We start from the raw sequence: 24480 nt of genomic DNA on the forward strand, positions 1-24480 counted from the left end.
CACACACACACACACACACACACACACACACACACACACACCCCACATCTTCTTTATCCATTCATCAGTCAATAGACATTTGGGTCTTTCCATAGTTTGTCTATTGTTAATAATACTGCTACAAACATCGGGGTACATGTACTCCTTTGAATCTGTACTTTTGTATCCTTTGGGTAAATACCTAGTAAATTGCTGGCTCATAGGGTAGATCTATTTTTAACTTTTTGAGGAATCTCCATATTGTTTTCCAGAGTGGCTGCACCAGTTTGCATTACCACCAACAGTGCAAGAGGAGGGGAGCCCGCTTCTCCTCATCCTCACCAACATCTGTTATTTCCTGTGTTAATTTTACCCATTCTGACAAGTGTGAAGTGGTATCTTATCATGTATTTCCCTGCTGATGAGTGATGGTAAGCATCTTTTCATGTGCCTGTTACCCATTTGTGTTGTATGTCTTTGAAAAAAATGTCTATTCATGTCTTCTGCCCATTTCTTAACAGGATTATTTGTCTTTTGGGTGTTGAGTTTGACAAGTTCTTTATAGATTCTGAATACTAACCCTTTGTCTGATATGTCATTTGCAAATATCTTCTATTCTGTAGTTTGCTTTTTAGTTTTGCTGATTGTTTCCTTTGCTGTGCAGAAGCTCTTTATCTTGATGAAGTCCCATTAGTTCATGTTTGCTTTTGTTCCCTTGCCTTTCTTTCCTTTTTTTTTTGTTTCCCTTCCCTTTCATTGAAAACATTATTCCACTATATATACAGTGGAATATATATATTATTCTACAAAATACTCTTTATAAACACATATTTGCACATACATGTACACATACTAAAATGTTAATAGCACTTTTCTTGGTATAATTATAGTTGATTTTTTGTCTTTTTTAGGAGTTTTTTAAATTCTAGTTTCCCTACATGAATGTGAATTCATGAGAGCTTCTTTCTCAACAGTTCCAGTATCTGAAGGATTTGGGGTTCAGATTGCCCACTTTGGGTTCCTTAAAGCAATCACTTTTTCAGAGAGATTCATTTCTACAGCTGGCAAGGCCTAGGTAATATCTCCCTTCCACAGCAACAGATGGAGGACCACCCCCACTGGACACATAGACCTAAAGTGCATATGGGCAGACTTGGGGGTAGAGGGGGTGTTTGGAGTATAGACAAGCTCTCCTTCATATGTGGACAGCCTTTTCAGGTCTTTGCCTCTTCTGTTTCTTTCTTCTTGGGTGAGGTTTGTCAGTGTGCACACTCTCTATTCCTTTCTCATCTAAACTCTCTAGCTTCACAATCATAGCCACACACTGGAAGTTACATGGAGCACTTTACCCTTAAAAAGTACTGGTGCCCAAGCCCCACCCCCAGAGATCCTGATCCACTTTTTCTAAAGTATAGCCCTTTCAGTGGTGTTTTGTAAAAGCTTCCTAGGTGAGTTTAATGTGCAGGCAGGCTTGAGGGCTGCTGCTCCAACCTGAACTTGTTGCTGGGAAGAACCTGTCCATCCGAGACACAGAGTAAGATGAAGTTTGAATGCTAACCTGCCTCAAGGGTGTTGCCCTTTAACCACATCCAACTGTTATGCTAAAGGAATGAAGCACTAATGGTGATCTGTCAGTCATTTACCAGGACAAAGAAAGCATGTGGAGAGGCGTCAGGCCCTCCTTGTGACTCCTGATACAATATTAGTTCTCGTCCCTCATTTCACCCTCACGTATGGTTTACCCAGTTTATAATTATCCTGGATGAGATGAGCTACCAAATAGATGTTGGTCCCTGATTTTTAGAATGAGAAATATTTTAAAGTACAGGCTTTCATGTGTATGTGTGTGTGTGTGTGTGTGTCTGTGTGTGTGTCTGTGTGTGTTTCTTCACCAAAAAATGATTCACTTAAAGAGGAAGAAATTGCCTTTACCATTGGGTTTTTATACTCATTGTTTTTCCATTTTCTCTGCCATAGGATTGAATTGTCATTGCTTGGCTCTCAAGAACAAAGTTGTATATTTTCTGCTACATGAATCATTATAAACAACAGCTTTGGGAAGGCACTGTAGGGCCAGTAATTATACTGATGAAACCGAAAGACTGTATTCCAAGTGAGGTTAATTTTAGCAGGAGTCAGATAAAAATGTTGTCAACTAATAGCAAACATGCTTGCAATGGAGCCAAAATCGTTGGTGGCAGTGACTGGTTGTCTGGGCTGAGTGGTTTCCAGGGTCACCACAGAAAGCAGGCTGGACCTCTTGACAGTCCTAGGTTATTTAAATTTTGAAGTAGATATATCAAGCTGGTTATATAAGAAACCTTACAAATCACAAGTGGAAAGTAATCTTAACTTAGAAATGTTACTAAGAATGTAGAATGCTGAAAATGTAAAGTCTGTGTGTGTGTGTGTGTGTGTGTGTGTGTGTGTGTGTGTGTGTGTGTGTTGGAGTGGGGAGAGGTGCATAGATCTGTGTAGCAGATAATTGATCCAAACTTAATACATTTACTTCTCAATAGAGTAAGCTAGTCTCTGAAGAGGATCCCTAAATGGAGAAAAATAATGTTGCAACTTAGGAGGAAAGCAATTTGATGCCTCTACCAAAAAAAAAAAAAAAAAAGTCCATGTTTAAATTTTGTTTAGAATTCTGTTTTCTACAAAGAATACTGCTCTTTTAGGAAATGACTTAAGCTCCTTATAGGCAGTTTCTCCTATAAGTTTCTCAGTTTGCAGAACTGAGTGTTGGTGGATAATTAAACAAAGGAGTCCTTCTGCAAAGAAAATTAAAGCTAAAAACACAAAGATAATTGGTAAAGAAGTCTGCCACTGAGGAGAACTTTGGCATAGGAGGAAAGTGCTGTTGTATTTTCATTGGAAAGATGCTGCATGTAGCCTTCTCTTTTCCTTTCTTTGTCATGTGGAGAAAAGCAGCAGAAATTCTAACCACAAAAAGCTTGAGTACAAAATAAGGTCTTCCCTATGATCAGTCTGATCTCTTAAACCAGGGTAATATACTGACCTGAGGTATCTGACCTAGATTTAGAGATCAGTTGATAGATAAGCAATGAAATGAGTAAGGAAAATAAACATTCAAATTAGCTTAACCAATAAGAGAATGAACTGAACTATGGTACTGAGATGTTTGTGGGTAGAGATACTATTTCAGAACCTACTAGGTAAGGGAAGTTTAAGGAATTTCTTGGGGTGTGGGCTTCCCCTATCTCTCCCCACACCTGTCCATTTCTTGCTTCTGATTGTTCCAGATTGACTTGAGTCTGCTTCAATCTCTTTCCATGTGTCAGGCAAGATGGACATTCACAGCAGTTTTGATAAACAACAGTGGTAGGAAGAGATGAATTTCTCAATATCCACATATCAACCTTTGAAAATTCTCTCATTGTCTCTGATTGGGCTGTGAGTTCATTCTTCAAAAATCTTGGTGGCCTGAGCCAATGGTATTCAAACTGACCCAAACTGACCCAATGTGGTAGGCTGAATTCCTGGAATCTATGGATATCTTACCATATTAAGCAAAAGGGACTTTGCAGATGTGATTGAGGATTTTGAGATGGGAAAATTATCCTGTGTTATTTTGATAGGCTCACTGTGGTCACACTTTTCCTATAAATAAAGAGGAGGCAAGAGAAGCAGAGTCTTGGAGAAGGAAATGTTACAGTGGAAGCCAAGGTCAGAGAGAGTAAGATTGGAAGAGGCTATGCTTCTAGTTTTGAAGATGGAAGATGTGGCCATGCAGCAATCACTTCAGGCTGCCTCTAGAAATTAGAAAAAGCAGGGAAATGGATTCTTCCCCTGCAGCCTCTGGAAGGAATTCAGCCTGGTGAAACTCTGACTTTAAAACTCCTGCTCTCTAGAACTGTAAGAGAATGAATATGTATTCGTTGGGCCAGTAAATTTGTAGTCATTTGTTACAGCAGCAATAGGAAACTAATATACCCGGTCTGTGCCCAACCCACTAGGGTTACAGGAATGCAATGATTGATAGATCACCCAGCTGGGAGCACATGAGGGGTAGGGGAGAGGAGATTTTTCCAGAGGGACACTGGAGGAAAAAACAACATATATATTACATTAATCAAGCAAAATTTGATGCTGAGCAATCTCAAAGTTAGAGGAAGAATTCTAGAAGTATAGTTGTTAGAAGAAAAAGGAACTGGGGCCTTCTCAAATAAAATTAATAGAAGGCATTTCTTTTTTTTTTTTTTNCCACCCAGGCGCCCCAATAGAAGGCATTTCTAAAGCTCCTGCACGGCTTGTTCTCTCTAGCCTTTGCCCATAATTTTCTCCTGTCTTCTCCTGGGAGGGAGGATCTTCTGGAATGGTTCACATTATTTTAGTGGACATCTTAGGAAGAATCAGTAATACATGTCCTTGCAAGAAAGTTATCATACTATCCTTCTAAGGCAAATCTCTATAAACTAATAGATTTAGCTATTCCTAGAGTATTCATTTTCTATGCAAAGTTTTTGCTGTATGGCTTGGAGCATTTCTTTAAGGTAGTTTGAAAATGCTAGCTGGCTTGAAGCTAGGGACTAAAATGAATAATTAATTTATATTTTGAATAAAGCCAGGAAAGGAGTCTCTCTCCCATTTCTTTATTTGGCAATGATCAATTTTTAAAATTCAGATTGTCAAACTACAGTTATATGTGAAAGATATCAGTGATTTTTGCCACATTAAAATACCAACTTTTCTCTAACTAATGTTTTCTTTAAATCAACTCATTTTTAACTTTCCACAAAGAAATTTTTGGCAATTAATATATAATTATAATATATTAATATATAACTATAAAAATAAAAAAAGTCCATCACCTCAAATCATTTAATGTACCACCAGTTTTTCAGATTTAAAATTTTGAATACTCTTTTAGTTTACAGAACAGCTTTACTTGACTTTTACCATAGCTATACTAGCAATCTAAAAGCATAGACATCAGACTTTGGCTTCTAATAAAGACTGAAAGGATAATTTGGACTAATACTCCCGTTAAGAATAACTAAAATGGATGGAAACAGTATGGAAATAATCTTTTTGAAGCTATCAGAGAAATACCAAGGATGCAAAGAATTATCGGACTAAGATTCAGGATAGCTAAATCCAGAGGGATGAGCTCAGAATTTTTGAGCTGTTTTTCCCACAGCTATGCCTGCCATGTTCAGAAATATGGGTTGAGGACCTGAAAAACTGAGCAAATATTTCAACAAACTCATGTGGCTGGGTGGTGGGGAGAATGAAAAGAAGGTCTCTGACAAACTCCTAGACATTGGGTTGACACCCTGTAGATGCATCCATTACCTAAGTAAGAGTGTATAGAAGTTAGACCAGTGCTCTTTTAGACACTGAAGCCCAGATAATTCAAATAATTTTAATCCTTTTGTGTATTAAGCAAATTAAAAAATTGCAATGTTTGTGGTCCCTAATAGAAGTAAAAGTGAATTCTCTTGGGAAAAAGATAGCATTCTTATAGGGCTCAAGTTGAATCTAATATTTTTAATTTCCTGCACTATCTGGCACTCAATAAGGAATAAAAGGTGTATGAAGAAACTAGACAGTATAACTAAAAACTACAAACAGAAACAGATTCACAGAGAATCTAGATAATAGAACTCAAAACTGTGTATAATTTGATTAAAAAAACAAAAGACAAGATCAAAACCTTTTGCAAAGAATGGGAAGTTAAGTTTCACTTAACATTTCTTTTCAAGAAATTAGAAATATAGTATCTGAAATTAATGACAAAAGGGTTTGACTTAGAACATCATGTACCACTCAGGAAAGAATTCATAACAGAGCAATAGGTCAAAGAAAACATCTAGAATGATGGAATAAAAGGTTGGGAATTCCAAAACAAGAGAAAGATTTTTTAAAAAAGATATAATACACTAATATATGTTTTATTGATGTCTCAGAAGAAGGAGAAAAATTGAAAGGGACGGAAGAAATATTTGAATAGATAATGGCTGAAAATTTTTCCAAAACTGACCAAAGACATCAAGCCATAGATTTGGCAAACAATACAAGCCTCAGGCAAAGTAAATTCAAAGAAAATTACACCTAGACACATCATGCTAAAACTACTGAAAAGAAATGTGAAAGATAAAAATCTCTTACAAAGTAAGCAAAGTATTGCCCAATTCATTGGCATATACATTTTCATAATATTGTAATTGTTTGTATTTCTCAGATGTTGGTTGTAATCTCTTCTTTCTCATTCATGATTTTATTTATTTGTATTCTTTCTCTTTTTGATAAGTCTGGCTAGGGGGGTATAAATTTTATTAAACCAGCTCCTGGTTTTATTGATGTATTCTACTGTTTTTGTTGTTTCTCTATCTTTTATTTATGCTCTAACCTTTATTATTTCCCTTCTGCTGCACATTTAGGCTTCATTTGTTGTTCCTCTTCTAGCTCCTTTCAATGTAAGATTAGATTGTGTTTTTGAGATTTTTCTTGCTTCATGAGGTAGACCTGTATTGCCATACACTTCCCTCTCATGATCACTTTTGCTGCATTCCAAAGGTTTTTGGAATATGGTGTTTTCATTTTCATCTGTTTCCATGTATTTTTAAAATTTCTTCTTTAAATTCATGGTTGACCATTCATTCTTTAGTAGGATATTCTTTAACCTCCATGTATATGGAAGGAATTGATTAATTTCTAGAAGCATAAAGTAGCAAAATGGAAATGGAAAAGAATAGAAAATTTGAACACACACTTAACCAGAAAAGAAATTAAATCAGTAATCAAAAATATTCCAACAAACAAAAAGTCCAGGGTCACACGGCTTCCCAGAAAAATTCTACCAATTATTTAAAGGTTATTTAAAGGAGAATAAATACCTATTATTCACAAACTGTTCCAAACAATAGAAGTGAAGGGAAAACTTCCAAACTCATTCTACAAGACCAGCATTACCTTAATTCCAAAACCAGACAAAGACCTGACTAAAAAATGGATTTATAGACAAATATCCCTAATAACATGGATGCAAAAATTCGCAACAAGATACTAGCAAATTGAATCCAACAGTACATTAAAAGAGTCATTCACCACCATCAAGTGGAACTTATTTTTGGGCTGCATGAGTGGTTCAATATTTGCAAATCAATCAATATGATACACCACATTAATAAAAGAAAGGATAAGAACTATATGATCCTCGCAATAGAGGCCAAAAAAGCATTTGACAAAGCACAGCATCCATTCTTGATAAAAACCCTCAACAAAGTAGGGATAGAGGGAATATACCTCAACTGCATAAAAGCCATATATGAAAGACCCATAGCTAATATTCTCAATGGGGAAAAACTGAGAGCTTTTCCTTTACAATTAGGAACAAGAAAGGGGTGTCCAATCTCACCATTATTATTTAACATAGTACTGAAAGTCCTAGCCTCAATATTCAGACAAAAAAATTAAGTAAAATGTATCCAGATTGACAAGCAAAGAGCCAAACTTTCACCATTCACAGAAGACATGATACACTGTGTAGAGAGGCTGAAAGATCCCATCAAGAAATTGCTAGAACTAATACATGAATTCAGTAAAGTCACAAGATAAAAAATCAACATACAGTTGCATTTCTATACACTGATAATGAAACAGCAGAAAGAGAAATCAAGGAATTGATCACATTTACAATTGCACCAAAGCCCATAAGATACTTAGAATAAACCTAGCCAAAAAGGTAAAAATCTGTACTCTGAAAAACTATAGAACACCATGAAATAAATTGAAGACGATGCAAAGAAATGGGAAAACATTCCATGCTCATGGATTGGAAGAACAAATATTGTTAAAATGTCTATGCTACCCAAAGCAATCTACAGATTTAATGAAATCCTTATCAAAATACCAAAGCAGTTTTCATAGAACTAGAACAAACAATCCTAAGATTTGTATGGTTCCACAAAAGACCCTGAATAGCCAAAGCAATCTTGAGAAAGCTGGAGGCATCACAATTTCAGACTTCAAGCTATGTTACAAAGCTGTAGCCATCGAGACAGTAAGGTACTAGCACAAAAATAGACACATAGATCATTGTAACAGAATGCAAAACCCAGAAATGGACCCATAAGTATATGGTCAACTACTGTTTGATAAAACAGTAAAGAATATCCAATGGAAAAAAGATGGTCTCTTCAACAAATGGTGTTGGGAAAAACTGAATGGTGACATGCAGAAGAATGAAACAGGACCACTTTCTTATGCCATACACAAAAATAAACTCAAAATGGATGAAACACCTAAATGTGAGAAAAGAAACCATCAAAATTCCATAGGAGATCACAGGCAGCAACCTCTTTGACTTTGGCTGTAGCAACTTCTTACTAGAAACACTTCTAGAGGCAAGGTAAAAAAAAGCAAAAATGAGCTATTGTGACTTCACCAAGATAAAAATCTCCTGCACAGTAAAGGAAACAATTCATAAAACTAAAAGGCAGCCTTTGGAATGGGAGAAGATACTTGCAAATGACATATCTGATAAAGGGTTAGTATCCAAAATTGATGAAGAACTTACCAACTCAACACCCAAAAAACCCCAAATAAGCCTGTTAAGAAATGAGCAGAAGACATGAATAGACATTTTTTTCAAAGAAGACATCCAGATGGCTAAAAGGCAGGTGAGAAGATGCTCAACATCACTCATCATCAGGGAAATACAAATCAAAACTAAAATGAGATATCACCTCACATCTGTCAGAATAGATAAAATTAACAACACAGGAAACAACAGATGATGGCATAGATGAGGAGAAAGGGGAACCTTTCTACACTGTTGGTGGGAATACAAAATTGTGCAGCCACTATGGAAAATAGTATGGAGGTTCCCCAAAAAGCTGAAAATAGAACTACCCTATGATCCAGCAGTTATGCTACTATTTACCCAATGTATACAAAAATACTGATCTGAAGAGATATATGCACCCTGAGTTTATAGCAGCATTATCAACAATAGCCAAATTATGAAAAAAAAAGCTCTGTTTTTTTATGGAAAGGGCCCAAGTGTCCACCCACTGATAAATGGATAAAGAAAATATATATACACAATAGACTATTACTCAGCCATAAAAAAGAATGAAATCTTGCCATTTACAATGACACAGATGGAGCTAGAGTGTATCAAGCTAAGTGAAATATGTCAGTCAGAGAAAGACAAATACCCTATGATTTCATTCATATGTGGAACTTAAGAAACAAAACAGATGAACATAGTGGGAAAAAGAGAGGCAAACCATAAAACAGACCCTTAACTATAGAGAACAAACTGAGGTTTGCTGGGGCAGGGGGGTGTGCTTGGAGGGATGCGTTAAATAGGTGATGGGGGTTAAGGAGGGCACTTGTGATGAAACTGGATGTTATATGTAAGTGATGAATCACTAAATTCTCCTGAAATTAATATTACACTACATGTTAAGTAACTGCAATTTAAATAAAAACGTTAACCTACAAACAAAAAAAGTAAGCAGAGTAAAAAGGCAAAGCTTAGAAAAACAATTGACTCTAGAACAGTCGAGTAGTATTTTCCAAATTTCCAGCCTAAAGAAAATGAAGATAAAATACTTTTTCAGACAATTAAACACTGGCAGAATTCATCACCAGAAGATCTGCACTAAAGGAAATACTAGGATTTCAGGTAGAAAAACATCCCAGATGAAAGCTTAAAGGTGCAGGAGGAAATGACAAGCACCAAAAGGGAAATCTGAATATTGACAGTATGAAACAATAATATTATATAAGCATAGAAACAAAAAATATATGCTTTAAAGTTATGTAAGACAACAGTAGTATATATTTTTAGTGAAGAAGTGAATGAGATCAAAACCTTTCATTATCTGAAAGGAAATAAAATACTCTTTTATGTTAAACTTATGTAAGTTAAAGATGATTGTTGCAACCTCTGGTATAACCACTTTAGGAACATTAAAATACTGTAAAACTACCAAATTAATGAGAGTGGGAGAGGAATTTTAAAAATCAGTCTGAAATAATAATGGAAATACAAAAATAGGAACATAAACAGTTCTACAATACCAACCCAATAGCTACAAGTACTTTCAACTTTCAGATACTGATCCCATTTCCCACTAAAGGCACAAAAACGTCTTAGAGAAATGTCCAGTCCAAGGAAACACTGAAGATTCGCTTTGTCACTACAAATAAGAGAGTTATCAAAGACCATTGGGATCATGTCAAATTATCTCAAAAGCCAACTCCAACTGATTCTCACCAGTTTAAGATTGTAAAATTTGATAATGAATGACAATAATAAAAGCAAACATATTTAATCCATGTATTTAAAACCATATAATTAAGACATCTTCCAACAGACTCCGAGATTGACTTTTGAGGGCACAAGGACACCAACTCATTAAAATGATGACAAATATAGGGAAAGAATCCTACAGTTCTTCTAATTTTCCTATAGAACCATACTGCAAGTAGCCAAGTGGTTGGCAAAGAGAAGTTCTGACATAAGTGTTTTAAGTAAGCAAAAAGAAATGATAGAAGAATTCATCATTTACAATCCCTAATGAATTAATGGATCTGTGAACCAACCATCAGTAGTGCTTAGCATCACCTAAAAAAGACACTCGGATAACATGTACTTCCTTATGGGAGTTTACAGCAATCTCAGAAAAGCTGTCTTGCAAAAAAGAAAAAGAAATCAAACTTGAATGTGACCAAGCTCCTAGATATTACTATCAGTTTAAAAGAGACAGAGGACCACAAGCCAAACAACCTAGTTTCTTTAGCAATAAAATTGTAAGGAAAAAACAATTAGATACAGTAGGAACCTAAATTAAAAACTTAAGAGTCATATTAACTAATCGTAATTATATTCTTTGGATCTAAATTCCAATGAAAGAAATGTAAAAAATATATAGGCTAGTTGTAGAAATATGAACACAAGAATATTTGATAATGTTAAGGGATTATTGTTGATTTGTTTGGGTTTAATGATGGACTTATAGGTATATTTTTAAAGGAAAGTCTGTATTTTGGAGATAGTAGTGAAATATTTATAAATAAAATCATCTGATGCTTAGGATTTACCTCAAAATAATCTGATGAGGGTGGGGAAGTGGGAAGAAGTTTAGAAGAAACAAAAATTTGCATGACAATTTTTCAAGCTATCTGATGCGTCAGTGGGGACACGGGGAGCATTCTATCTTAGTGTGTATAATGACAAATCTGACTCCATATTTTGATGTTTGACTGCTTGATGTTGACACTTTTAAGTGTCACCTTCCCCCTTCCCATTGTGCCCCACATCTGCACTAGTTGAGAAGAAGGTCCTGTGTTTCCTCCTTTTGGCACTTGCAGGAGATTCAATCCTTGCAATAAAAACCTATGCCAATTTCCTTTCTTTGCTCTCTCAATGCACTTCACACCTGCTTGAGATGCCTGTCCTCCTCTCCCACAGAGAACTCATGATCAGTGCAACTGGTCAGAAGTGTGGGTGGCCAGGGAATTCCACTTACAGCGGTGTTTGAAGTGTCTTTTTGGGTCATGGGCTCTTTAATCTGTAGAGTCTGTGCTAACTCTGGGTGGTTAGTGTCAGAATTGTACCCTAGTCCACAGCACACCAGTTGGTGTCAGAATAACTCCTCGTTCACTTCTCCCACAGAGGCATCATAATATCCATCTTTTACTTTTCTAAATATATCTCATAGCATGACTGGGTTGTTTTCTTTATACAAGAAAAATATGGAAGTTTGGATAGATCAGAAATCATAAAATTTCTGGAAAGCAAGCCATCTCTGGGGAAATAAGAGGCAGGTTCTCAGATGAGAAGAGAACACTGTGACACTGACTCAACTCAAGCACGATTACTCTTACAGTTTCTTGCTTTCTCTCTGACAAGTCTAAAGCTATTTTATGCACTGAAGATTTCAATTATTGAAAGAAATTGAAGCTGAAAGAAAAAAACCACATAAATTAATACATCTGTGTAAATATATTAATTGTCTTCTATGCCAGACATAGTTCCAGACACTGGAGATCCATGTGGCTAAGGCTGAATAGTGTCTCTCTACCCCTATGCAGCTTACAGTCTAAAACAGGTTGGGAGGCGGGAGCTAAGCTCAAAAAAGTAAGCTAATTTAACATCTAAAATTGTTGTAAGTGCTTTAAAGAAAACTAAAAAAGAAAAAAAACCTGAAAGAGAATAACTAGAAATAATGACCTCAGTGATACTGAGCCAGCTACGTAAAGAGAAGAAAAGTGGGGCCAATTTGTGTCAGTGTAAGTCCTATGCATTTGCTTAGGTCCTCATGCTTAGAAGAGTCCATATTTATTGTAAAACTCTGCTGTCACCATCTTGAAATTCTTAATGAAATTTGAATAAGAAAGCCTGCATTTTAACTTTGCCATGCACCCTTCAAAGGGTGTAGCTGATCTGGGGAAAAACATTCAAATTTGAAAAGACACCACGTGCTAAGAATTGAGTTCAGGGAAGAGCAAGTTGTATGAGAAGAACGGAAAGAAAGCCAAGAAGGAGTAAGGAGCTGAGTGGCAGGAAGTGAGGTCAGGGGAAGACAGAAGCTTGGGCAGTGAGTCCAGCACTGCCATAAACTCAAGTGTTTCCACTGGCCCAGGGACCACTCCATTGAGAAGTTCTCCTGGCAGGGTGCTTTTCAGATAACCCATCACCAAACTGGGGCTAAACCCTTGGGACAGAGGCCAACAAGAGATTACAATGTGTAGGAAGACAGCAAGCAACTCTAGGCTTCCCCTTAATGTTCTCCTATTCAAGCAGAGGGCAGCTGGATCCAGAGGTAGAGCCCAGTGGGGCCATTGCTGGGATCCAGCCTTCAGAAGCCTATCATCAGGGCTTCAAGAAGGTATACATCAAGTAGAGGGACGTTCAAAATGCTTAGGCAATGTTTTTCTCTATGTTCTTGTTTTAAGGTAATATTTCAAGTCTTGTATTATTTGTTGTAGAAAATCTGGCATTTCAATAGAATCTACTTTGATGTGAAGAGTAAGAGACATTTATAAAATTGTTTGACTGTTACTAAGTTACAAATAGCAAAAAGCACCATCAAGTGATGAGTACCTGAAATAATTTATAAGTTTCAAGTGTTTTCTACTGTTTCTTTGGCAGGATATTCTAGGCCTTTTTACTGTGTTAGATAGAAGCAGCTATTTTTTTTTAATTTCTCTAAAACTTTGAGGTCACCAGTTACCCAGGAGAGAGAGGTTTAACAGGGCTATCTTAGAATTGGTAGGAGAAGTGAAGTTGCTGCCAGTTATTCTTTTTCCCACATGGAAATCCAAAAAAAGACCAAACTACCTTTGGAAAGAAAGCACAGGGCAGTAGATAGATCATGTTGCAATCACCTCCCTTATGAATAAGGGCCCCTACGTCAATGGTCCTCCTGAGGTCTTTACACAGATAAGGGGGATAAGATGGATACAGTTATTGATGGCACAAGATGGTGGTAGGTTGCTTATCTTATATACCCTCAGTATCTACCACATCTCTATGGATTGCTTAGGAGGTGATTCTCTACTCATCTGAAGAATGGAATTTATTATTAAGATTAATAAAAATGATATCTGCTACTATTGAACGCCTACTGTATGCCACATGCTTTACTAATGGCACATAAGTATATGTGTGCTACACATACTTCACTATGCTGCATAAGAATGTGTGCCACATTCTCATACTTAATTCTCACAGTGAATTAAGTACATAGTTATCACACTTCTACCGTTAACTAAAAGCGAAACTTGGAGAGGTCAGGTCAGTTACCTAGGAACTGAGGTCTTAACGCCAGTGAATAGCAGACTTTTTGTACTTAAGTCTTCCTGGTATCAAAGTCCATCCTCTCAATGATTACCCCATTCCTTGCCAAGATGGCTACTTCTCCCACTTGCCAGAGACCTGGAGCGGGCCTGGGGCAAGCAGTCAGCATTTTGTCATCTTCAGACTGAGTGGTTTCTGATTGGCCCAGTGCTTACAGGAAGCAGATGGAGCAGACACCAGGATCCTGCTGAGCTCAAAAGAGACAATCAAACCCTGCTCCTTCCATTTTTACATGACATTTTGTTACTTTGAAATGTTATTAAAACCAGGGTGCTCAAAGGCAAAGATTAGTATACTCTTATTCAATGGGTATATGCATTTAAAACCTAGATTAGTTGTATTATATTTAAAACATACTGGCCAGTCTACACAATGGGTTTTAGTTTTAAATACCAGATGGCTACAGATACCCAGCCAGATTCTCTCAGGATATACAGGATTTCTTGGCAGAGAACTGGACATTTGGGGAGGTCTATTAACTCTTCCTGACCACTGGAATGGTAGCTGATACTTTTTAATATATTGACCCTCAAAAAGATTCTCTAGTGTTAAAGACAGACTCATTCAGAGAATTCCAAAAGACCCAAATGAATAAGAAAACTCCAGGCATAATTAAAGTTAAGAAGTCAGTTACTTACCATGAAACTAAAATGGTGCATTAAATGAAGACAAGAAATGGTGTCTCTGAACTGCGCTTATGTGTGATTACAGAGATGAATGAAAATAGCAATCTAACCACATTGACCTCCTTTCTAACTCCTGACTTTGAGGAACTTTTTCCAGCCTCTGTACTTTTGCATTTGTGTTCCCTGTGTCTGGAAGGTTGTCCTCATCCAACAATATAACGTGATTGTCTTTTTCTCATCCCCCAGTCTTAGCTCAGATGTTATGTTCTGAGAGAGAACTTCCATAAGTTTCTCCTCAGGTACTCTCTACCTTTTGACCCAGTTTTTCTCACAGTGTGACATGTGTTGTTTGTATTTATTACCTGCTCCTTCTTTGGAATACAATCTCCATGAAGACAGGTGGTAGTATTTGGTTCAGTGTTGTGTCCTCAGCTCCTAGTCCATAATGATGGGCGCATTTAAGGAATCAATAAATATTTGTTAAAAGAATGAGTGACTTGATACCCCTTGATGTTTGACAAAACTTTAAAAGTATCATATCTCTTTAGAAAAAATCTCTAAGTTTTGTCCATACATTTGATTTTCATCTTAGTAATTGTGAATGTTTCCGAAATTTCCAATATTTCAAAAACAGAAGTTGACCTCACATGTTATGATACCTTTCAAATAACAAGTAAATATGTGGGGCTATAGATATTTTCCTTTCGTTGAGGGAAAAAATGAAAGTGTTAGATGGTGATTCAGGGCAGAGTCAGCCTTGAAGCAATAAAGGCAAAAGCTGGCCTTCACGTTTGCCTGAGAGAGGCGAGTATGGACAGAAAGAACAGAAACAAATCTGATCTGTTGAGAATTCATATTTAAGGGCTCTTGACTGAATTGATGATAGCAGAGATGAAAAAAAAAAACCCCACCATGGAATGGAGAGTAATATTGTAGTTTTTATTTGCTCTAGGTTTGAAAATTCTTTGTTGTCCAACTATTTCTGGAGATATATGCTGGGTTACATTTTACAAGACTGTGCTAGATTGTTAAAAAAGAGGAACATAAATCCAACATTCAGGTATAATTAGAATAAAACAAAATGATGGCACAGGTCTTTCAAAGGATTTGGAGAGAAACTAAATTGGAGAGGACTTGATGGAAAGCCTGAAACTTTGTACTAATCTGGGTAAAGTAAAAGCACATTTGATGATATTAAGAATCACCAACTTGAAAAGGAGGGAGGGCACTAGATTGAGGAAGGAAAAAAAATTATGTGGCCTTGATAATACTAACTGCTGGATGTCTTTATTTTGAGTCTTTTCTCACAGATGGAGTGGTACTAATAGCATATAAAAATATTATGATAGATGGAAAAACCAAGTTTTTAATTATCCCAAATTTATCTCATTTGTTCTTATGCTCTAAATGAAAAACAAAACTCTCATTTTAAATTAATAAGCCTGTGCAAGCCTAAGAATTTGGCAGCTACATCTATCTTCATATGGATAATAGCCCAGTTTTTTGGAAATAGGTGCCTGCTTGATTATTACTCCTTTTCCCTTTGATCTTCAAAGTGCTTCTTTGTAAACACACTTTGGGAAATACTGCCCAAACTGATACCTCCTGGCCTAACGTGGTTCAGGTTTTCCATTCTCCATGCCTTCACTCACACTGTTTCTCCCACCTGGGGGGTCCTCACCACTTCAGTATCCAATCTTCTAGTGCCCAACAGTACTTCTTCCTTCATGAAGTCTTTCCAGTCCCTTAAGACCACAGCAACTTTCTCCTTCATGGGGCCAAAGCACCTACTCTTCTCCTCCTTCATCTGACTTTGATAGCAGACTGCACTGCTTTACTGTCAGCGTTCTTGTCTGGGGTTATTATTACCTTTTCATTGCCCTATATCATGTATGCTTCTATATCCTTAAGCACATTTTTATGATTAGACACATATTGAGCAGTGAAAGCATGATGCATGTAGTAAATGCAGTCAAAAGAAGGAGCAAGCAATGATATTGCATTCTATTTTGGGGAGGGGGGAGCCAATCCTTAAAGAAGGAAAGGTAGGCAGGGAGTCTGAGAACTGAAATAGGAAATACCACCTGAACTCGAGTCTGTTTTAGCGTCTTAGGACTCCAAAAGGATTCTAAAAATGGTCCAAGAAACAGAGAGGGCAAGGATGGTAAGTAAAGGGAGATTGCTTTAATCATATAGAAGAGTGGAAAAGTTAATAAAGTCAAATTACTTTGTCTGTCCTCCCAACTACTTGGGTTATTGAGTTTGTAGCTCTGTTGGCCTCTTCCCTTTCCTGGAACATTTTCTTCTTCATTGGCGCTTCAATCAGGGAATTTCTTTTTGCTGCTGGAAAGTGGCTGTAAAGGTCAGGTGGAAGAGGAGGCTGAATTCAAATGATGATGTGGCTTTGGCTCTGCAGGAAGAGAGTTCACTTTGGTCCCTTTGGGGAGGAGGGTACAGAGGTGTCTGGGCTTGTCCTCTCATTGCCAGTGTCCTTGAGTTCCCTTTGCATTTGAAATGGGACTTTGTTTTGCTTTTCTTTTTTTCTTTTTCCAAAGAATCAGAATCTGCTGAAAGATACAGTGTTCTGTTTCCTTTTCTGCAACTGATGCCATAGGGAAATATGGATTTTTTTTTAAACTGTCAGATTTACTGTTTTATTTACAGAATTGAGTATTTACAATTATTGGAGGAACAAATCAGTAAGGTTAAAATTTATACATTTAGTTTTAAAATAATTTTGTTGGAGAGGAGTGAAAAGTGAAAGCTAAGACTATTTGAGCACTTACTTTATGCCAGAAATTGTGATTCATCCATCATCCATCCATCCATTCGACTTTATCAAACAGGTGGTATATTTGTTGCTTCCAAATTTGAAAGATCAAGAAGGGTACACAGGGTGCCTCCAACCTCTTTCCTCCCACCTCAAAGTGACACAATCTTTGTGTGTCCTCAGAGAGATACTTCATGCATACTAAATTATTTTTTATTTGAAAAAAGTCACAAATTGTGGTATATTACCTACTTTTCCTTTTGTAGCTTGGTTTTTCACTCAACAAGTTCTCCTGAAGGTCATTCCATATAAATCTACAAAGAACTTCCTCAGTTTTTTTTTTATAGTTTTATAGCTTTCTATTGTATGGATGTGTATTATTTTTGTGTATTTAGATTATATCTAAATCTCTGTTGTTATAATCCTATAATAAGCACCCATGCAAGTATTGTCATTTCATAGTTGTGTGAGACTGTGTGACAGACTTGGTGAAGTAGGAGTGCTTGTTCAAAGGTGATGTCAACTTGATGAGGTCGATATTGCCATCCATCTTTCCTCAGATACTGAGGAAAAGTTTTCATTCTCACTGGATGAATGGTAGGATTTGCTATTATATTTTAAATAATCTTTTCAATGAACCCTTAAGCTCATATTTTTTAAAGTTTATTTATTTATTTTGAGAGAAAGAGAGAGAATGAATACAAGAAGGGAAGGGGCAGAGAGAGAGGGAGACAGAGAATCCCAGGCAGGCTTGTGCTGTCCGTGCAGAGCCGAACTTGGTGCTCAATCTCAGGAACCATGAGATCATCACCTGAACCGAAATCAAGAGTCAGATGCTTAACCTGCTGAGCCACCAAGGTGGCCCCCATAAGGCTAGTAGTAGTATCTCATTTTACAGGTGAAGAAATAGAGGTTCCAAAGAATAAATGTACTTGATAAAGATGACACAGTTAATAACAAACATAGTCATGTTTAAACCCAAGCTTGTCAGGTTATAAATCTACCTTCTTTTTGTCTCACTATGCTCTTTTTATCTTTTTATTTGTGTTGAATTATAAGCAATAAATTTCTTTATAAATATTTATTAAATTCATGTATTTGTAGTAAGAATACTTATAACGGTATTCAACTTCAGTATACCACTTAACTTTTCAAAATGCTTTCATATTTGTAATTATATTTCATAGACTCAGGGAGATAGGTTATATATGTGGACATTTTGACACTGATAAATTTTTTAAAAACACACAGAATATTTAATTACTTGCATAAGTTCACACAGTGAGCTAGGTTGTAGAACTGGGTCTACAAACCTGTCTTTTGACTTTTTAGCACTATGTTAGACACAAGGTATATCAGGGGCTGACCCCCCAGGAGCAGGAAATAGGTAAGAAACAAAAAAGTGTACCCATTGCTCTTCTCATTAGACAGTGATGATTTGGGGCTTTTGAACGTTGGGAAGCACATGTGAATTTATGATGCTCTTTAATTAAGGATTTTTTTTAAAAATGTAGGTTCATATAGTTTTTTTTCCCTCTGAAAAATGGTGACAGACTCTTAAACATGGCGTGGCAGGGGTGAGAGGCTATGGTTACAAGTGTAAGATATGAGAAACAGTCAAGTTCTAGAGACCATCAAGACTATAAGCTCCTTAAAGCAGAAATTGGTTGTTCCTTTTAAAAATGAGTATTTGATACAGCAAAAGAATATAAGTAAAGCTTGTGTGTGTGTGTGTGTGTGTGTGTGTGTGTGTGTGTGTATGTATAATGCATAAGAGAATGACACCTGAGGACCCACCACCTAATCCAGACCTCCAACACACCCATACCATTGGGACTACCTGTATATTTCTCATCCTTCCCATCTCTCTATCTCCCCAAGAGGCAGTACTATTCTGAATTTTGTGGTTTTTAAGATCCATTGAATCACATGTATATGTGTATTCCTAAACAATACATGATTTAGCTTTGGAAGGAGTTTCATAATTCCTAAGACATTGTATAAAATTAACAAACACCTGTTGAAAGAATGGAGTAAAGGCAAACAGGGAAGCTCAATCCATTCTCTATCACCAACCATTGAAATTATCAAAGACGTGGTACATCACTAAAACCTTTTGTCCGAACAGTGTTTTTTGACATTTTTATGTATATTTCTGTCAATCGTAATAAAAGGATCTCCAATTGTTAACCATAAAGAGTAGGAGGGCTCTTCAGACCAGTGCAAGACCAGCTCTTTTTCATGCTTTGTAGGCATGAAGACGGATGTTGTTTAGGATTGTGACCTCTTAGCAGATCCCAGGACTTAGTAAAAATAAAAGGACTTTATGTTTTATGTGAGTAACAAAACTTCTATCTTGTGAAAAAATGAAATATTTAAGTCGATCAAATATCGCAAACACTTACTACATTTTTCAAATAAAATGGCTAGATGTCCTGTAAACACACTAAATACATCAAATGCAATATGCTTCAGAAAGAATTAGAGTTCAGAAACGGCCACACTCTGTAATGGGTATCAGTTCATTGGCAAGTGTGGCTAATTTTATCCCATTGTCATGGTGGAATCCTAGGGTGACAGGCTAATCAACGAATGCACTTTCACTGGGTTTTATCAAGAGCTGAAATGACTGAGTTTATTTCAAGGTCTTGGTTTAAAATGCAAACTCATCAACCAGCAGCTCTGTAATTAAGTCCTCAAGAAGTAGCAAAGTTCTTTTTAAAAAATGGTGTTCGCACGGCTTGTTCCAGCAAGTTCGGAACAAGCAAGATGAGTTACACATTCAAAGCTAAAAACAAAACATTCTAAGGTTTTCCAGGCAATTTAGAGCTTCAAGGGTATTAATCCTATGCAGATATTTGTCTTGTGCCGTTTAAGTGGATATAGGATAAACGTATTTGAGGTATGGTTCTCGGGTAAAATCTTGAGGCGAAAATCAAAGAGAAAGGTAAATACAAAGCCACAATGAGATAACAATAGCAACATTTAACATTGAGCAATTGCTTTGTGTCTGGCATTATTCTAAATAGTTTATATATTATCTCATTTCATCCTCAAGCAGATAGTATTATTAGTTTCATTTACAGATAAACAGGAATGAAAAAATTAAGTAATGTTCCCTAAGTCCACAGGTGGTAAATGATAGTCAGGATTTGAACTGTGGTCACGATTAACTTTCTACTGCTGCCATTCACAAATTGTCAGAAATTTAGCAGCTTAAATGACACAAGTTTATTACCTTATATTTCTAGAGGTCACGAGTCTGATGAAGGTCTCAGTGGACTAAAATGAAGGTATCAGAGGGGCTGAGTTCCTTTCTGGAGGCTCTAGGAGAGAATGTTTCCAGTATCTTCTCCAGCTTCTAGAGGCTTCCTGTCTTCCTTGGCTCCTGGCCATCCTTCTCCAACTTCAAAGATGGGAAAGGTAAATTGAGTCCTCACACTGCATCATTCTTCCTTGCTCCTTTGTCTCTCTCAGATACTTTAAGCACCTTGTGATAACACTGCGTCCCTGCATAAACCAGGATACTCTCCCCATTTTAAGGCCAGCCGATGAGCCATCTCAGTTCTATCTGCAACTTTAATTTCCCCTTGCTACTTAAGATAAGATCGTCACAGTTTCGAGCATTAAGATGCAGACTTTTGTTGTGATGTATGTCTGTGTATATGCATGTACTTTTCTGTATATCACAGTCTGATTCCCTAGAGCACGCTCTTAACAATTTCACCCTACTAGTAGAATGAGAAAGTGTTGGCATTTATTACTTTTGGAAAGCGGATTTGCAGATTTTTAGTTATGTATAGTCCAAAGGGATATATCTTCAGGGAAAAAATAGTTTGAAAGATTTAACTTGTTTATTTTACCTCAAAGTTACTTTATTTAGAAATTTTGACTTATTAAAAAAAGAGAAATGTTAATTTATTGTAGGCATCTAAGTATTAACTATTTTCTTTTTTTTAAAAATTTTAAGTGTTTATTTATTTTGAGAAAGAGAGCAAGTGGGAGAGGAGCAGAGAGAGAGGGAGAGAGGGAAAGAGAATCCCAAGCAGGCTTTGCGCTGTCAGCATAGAGCCTGACACGGGGCTCAATCTCACAGACTGTAAGGCCATGACCTGAACTGAAATCAAGAGTCAGATGCTTAACCTACTGAGCTACCCGAGTGACCCAAGTATTTCCCGAGTATAATCCATTAAGTAGAGGGATGAAGCCCTCACCACTGAATAGCGGAGTCTGGGGCAGGCAAGTTCTCATGTGAGGGTTGCCTGGTTGTCCACCTCAGCAAGAGCAACCCTGCACAGCTGGATAATAGAGGCTCCAATCGTGCACCTTCCCCTGGTGTGGATGAGTCCTCTCCCTTTGTCTTCCCTGGGACTTGCACCCAGCCTGCACAGTGCATTTCACCCCACAGACTGGTCCTCTTCCTGACTCTGCTACTACTTGCCACAGACCCATCTTTCCTTACCGGTCTTGGCAAGTAGATTCAGTTTAAATAATAGACCTCCCACCCCACTCCTGTATGCATTATGTTTTCCAATAAACCCTTTTAGGTCCTTCAACTGGTTTAGCTTACTACCTGGCTGAGCATTGAATGTGGATGTGACACGTACAGACTCTTTTTAAAAAGATGGAACTAAAAAAGGAGATAGGCTTCTCACTTGAAGCTATAATGAAAGGAATTGGGATCAGCCTGGGTGTGTGTACCACCTGAAGAAAGGAGCCAATGGAGAATGACAGTGACAGAGTATGCAGAAAGATTGAAACTTAGAGATGCAGGAAGAGCTTAAATCAGGAGGGTAATTCTAAGAAAGACCAGAAGATTGATGTGACTGCAGATACGGTAGGGGAGATTAGGTTTGAAAATAGGGAAAATATGCTGGAGGGACCAGAATTTCATTGAAATAGAGGAGAACATCATCTGCAAAGAGGTATAGGTGAAGGAAAGGAGGAAGAAGTTGACTAAAGGCAAACGAAAATTATTTTTGTTTCAGTTAGTTATTGCTTGGTAACAAACCAGCCAAAACTTAGTGGCTTACAAAACAGCCATTTACTATTTATGATTCTGCAATCTTGGCTAGGCTTTTGTGGGGAGTTCTTCTTCCCGTGGTGTCAGCTGCATTTTCCAGGATGGTTTCTGCACTCACATGTCTGGTGTCTCAGCTGGGATGCCTGGAACAGCCTGGGCTTCCCCACAGCATAACGGTCTCAGGACAGTCAGGCTTCCTCCATGGTGGCTGGCCACCCAGAGAGGGGAAGCAAGAAGCTGCTGAGAGGGCACCCTCAGAACTGGCACAGAGTCACTTCCATCTGGCTCTAGGGGTCAAAGCAAGGGATGAAGCCAGGCCAGATTTAAGGGGAAGGCAAATAGATGGCGCCTGTTGAAGTAATGCACAGTGTGCACACGCAGGGAGGAAAGGAACGGAAAGCAGTCACCTCTGAAGTCTCTCCCCTACAATTTCTGACAGTTTGAAGACTCATCTGAGGTTGCAGACTGTAGCAGTTTCCTACTGCCACTGGGACTTATGACTACTAACTTAGTTGGCTTAGCATAACACAATGTATATTTATTTTGAAATAAGGTATTCATTTCTTTTTTTTTTTTTTAATAGTTTATTGTCAAATTAGTTTCCACATAACACTCAGTGCTCATCCCCAAAGTGTCCTCCTCCATGCCCATCCCCCCCTCCCCCTATTCATTTCTGATCACAGAATACAAGAAAGCAGCAGGGGCAGTGCCTGTAACCTGGGTTGCACATCTCCCCAGTGTGCAACTATGAATGGCTTTGTGCAAGCCTAGGCTCACACTGCCCCACTAGTACTCTGACGCTAATGGCTGCAGGGTATAGTATGTGACACGCAGCAAGTTTAAGCAGATGCCTCATTCACGATGCCTTGTTCCAATTAGTTTTGCAGATCACTTGTGCAAATATCAAAATAAATATTTAACTGGTTGTCCTCACTGTCAACTTTTTAAAATTCTCTAGGCACTAGTAAATCACAGACAAATTTTGTTTCACAACTGTTAGAGCTGTTTAAAGTGTATTTTTGGAAGACAGTTATTTTTACTTTTTTGTTTTTTTATGTCTATTTATTTTTGAAATAGAGACAGAGTGAAAGCAGGGGAGGGGCAGAGAGAGAGAAGGGGAGACACAGAATCTGAAGCAGGCTCCAGGCTCTGAGCTGTCAGCACAGAGCCCAGTGTGGGACTCGAACTCATGAGCTGTGAGATCATGACCTCAGTCAAAGTCAGACACTTAACCGACTGAGCCACCCAGGTGCCCCAGAAGACAATTCTTTTTAAAATAGGAATGGTGACCAAAGCCTCTTCTGTGCCTTAGCTTTCTAGGCCCCAAGCCATCTTGTACCTGGATGGCTGTCCCTGGTTCCCCCGACATCCAGGAAGTGACCGGGATAGGCCAAGCCAGGCCAAGCATGGGAAATAAAGTCTTTATTGTGCTCAGCCTGNCAATTTTCTTTTCAATTTTTTTTTAAGTTTATTTGTTTATTTTGAGAGAGCATGTGAGAGCAGGGGAGGAATACAAATTGAGAGGGAGAGAGAGAGAGAGAGAGAGAGAGAGAATTCCAAGCTGGGTCCGAGCTGTTAGCTAGCATACAGCCTTACTCGGGACTAAAACTCACAAACTGTGAGGTCACAACCTGAGGTGAAATCAAAAGTTGGGTGCTTAACTGACTGAGCTACCCAGGCGTTCCTTCTGTGTGTTTTGGTTTTTGTTCTTTATTTTTTGTTTTTTGGGTTTTTTGATCCTGTTTCTATAGGCTGTTAGCTGTTGTTTGTTTTTTTTTTTCTTCCAGTCATGAATCTTGATTTCTCCTTCCTCTACCAGTATGGCTGTCACCACCTGGTACACCTGGCCAACTTGGTGGCAGCATACAGGTAAGCACACTCTCACATAGGCTTCAGAAATTCTGTAGAAATTACCAGAAATGTTGGTGCCCTTTTAGTGCAAAAATACCACCTTCCAGCCCAACAGTGCCTCCTTGGTTATGATGTCTGCCAGGAGTCTGCACCCCCAATCATTGCTGGCAGCTGCCTGGGAAAGCCACATATTTATTGTCTTACAGTTCTGCTGTCAGAAATCTAAAACGAGTCTTGTGGGACTGGAGTCAAGGTTTCTGCAGAGCTGTGTTTCTTATGGAGGCTCCAGGGGAGAATTTCTAGCTTCTAGAAGACAGGTGCATTGTTTGACTTCATGCCTCTTCAAGTTCATCATTCTATCACTCTACCTCTGCTGTTCATATTTTTGCCT

The sequence above is a fragment of the Crocuta crocuta genome, unplaced genomic scaffold, assembly GCF_008692635.1.
Source record: "Crocuta crocuta isolate KB4526 unplaced genomic scaffold, BGI_CrCroc_1.0 scaffold645, whole genome shotgun sequence".
NCBI classification, from domain to species: Eukaryota; Metazoa; Chordata; class Mammalia; order Carnivora; family Hyaenidae; genus Crocuta; species Crocuta crocuta.